Source organism: Lepidochelys kempii, chromosome 2 (assembly GCF_965140265.1).
Source record: "Lepidochelys kempii isolate rLepKem1 chromosome 2, rLepKem1.hap2, whole genome shotgun sequence".
Classification (NCBI taxonomy): Eukaryota; Metazoa; Chordata; order Testudines; family Cheloniidae; genus Lepidochelys; species Lepidochelys kempii.
The window spans coordinates 5,215,466-5,217,305 of NC_133257.1; positions in this window are offsets into that span (position 1 = coordinate 5,215,466).

The window sequence follows — 1,840 nt, forward strand, 5'->3', positions numbered from 1 at the left end:
TAGGGCAGAAGGGGGGCAGCGGGCCCCGGCTCGGGGGGGGGGGCGTAGGCAGAAGGGGGGCAGCGGGGGCCCCGGCTCGGGGGGGGGGGGCGTAGGGCAGAAGGGGGGCAGCGGGGGCCCGGCTCGGGGGGGGGGGGCGTAGGGCAGAAGGGGGGTAGCGGGGGCCCGGCTCGGGGGGGGGGGGCGTAGGGCAGAAGGGGGGTAGCGGGGGCCCGGCTCGGGGGGGGGGGGGCGTAGGGCAGAAGGGGGGTAGCGGGGGCCCGGCTCGGGGGGGGGGGGGGCGTAGGGCAGAAGGGGGGTAGCGGGGGCCCGGCTCGGGGGGGGGGGGGCGTAGGGCAGAAGGGGGGTAGCGGGGGCCCGGCTCGGGGGGGGGGGGGGCGGGGCGTAGGGCAGAAGGGGGGTAGCGGGGGCCCGGCTCGGGGGGGGGGGGGCGGGGCGTAGGCAGAAGGGGGGTAGCGGGGGCCCGGCTCGGGGGGGGGGGGGCGGGGCGTAGGGCAGAAGGGGGGTAGCGGGGCCCGGCTCGGGGGGGGGGGGGCGTAGGGCAGAAGGGGGGTAGCGGGGCCCGGCTCTGAGGGGGCGTAGGGCAGAAGGGGGGTAGCGGGGCCCCGGCTCGGGGGGGGCGTAGGGCAGAAGGGGGGTAGCGGGGCCCCGGCTCGGGGGGGGGGCGTAGGCAGAAGGGGGGTAGCGGGGCCCCGGCTCGGGGGGGGGGCGTAGGGCAGAAGGGGGGTAGCGGGGCCCGGCTCTGAGGGGGGGACGTAGGGCAGAAGGGGGGTAGCGGGGCCCGGCTCGGGGGGGGGCGTAGGGCAGAAGGGGGGCAGGGGGCCCGGCTCGGGGGGGGGGCGTAGGGCAGAAGGGGGGTAGCGGGGCCCGGCTCGGGGGGGGGCGTAGGGCAGAAGGGGGGCAGGGGGCCCGGCTCGGGGGGGGGGCGTCGGGCAGAAGGGGGGTAGCGGGGCCCGGCTCGGGGGGGGGGGGGGCGTAGGGCAGAAGGGGGGTAGCGGGGCCCGGCTCGGGGGGGGGGGGGGCGTAGGGCAGAAGGGGGGCAGGGGGCCCGGCTCGGGGGGGGCGTCGGGCAGAAGGGGGGTAGCGGGGCCCGGCTCGGGGGGGGGGCGTAGGGCAGAAGGGGGGCAGGGGGCCCGGCTCTGAGGGTGCGTCGGGCAGAAGGGGGGCAGGGGGCCCGGCTCGGGGTGGGGGCGTAGGGCAGAAGGGGGGTAGCGGGGCCCGGCTCTGAGGGGGCGTAGGGCAGAAGGGGGGCAGGGGGCCCGGCTCGGGGGGGGGCGTCGGGCAGAAGGGGGGTAGCAGGGCCCGGCTCGGGGGGGGGCGTAGGGCAGAAGGGGGGTAGCGGGGCCCGGCTCGGGGGGGGGCGTAGGGCAGAAGGGGGGTAGCGGGGCCCGGCTCGGGGGGGGGCGTAGGGCAGAAGGGGGGTAGCGGGGGCCCGGCTCGGGGGGGGGCGTAGGGCAGAAGGGGGGTAGCGGGGCCCGGCTCGGGGGGGGGCGTAGGGCAGAAGGGGGGTAGCGGGGCCCGGCTCGGGGGGGGGCGTAGGGCAGAAGGGGGGCAGGGGGCCCGGCTCGGGGGGGGGCGTAGGGCAGAAGGGGGGTAGCGGGGCCCCGGCTCGGGGGGGGGCGTAGGGCAGAAGGGGGGGTAGCGGGGGCCCGGCTCGGGGGGGGGCGTAGGGCAGAAGGGGGGTAGCGGGGCCCCGGCTCGGGGGGGGGCGTAGGGCAGAAGGGGGGTAGCGGGGGCCCCGGCTCGGGGGGGGGCGTAGTGCAGAAGGGGGGTAGCGGGGGCCCCGGCTCGGGGGGGGGCGTAGGGCAGAAGGGGGGTAGCGGGACTCTGAGATAGCGCG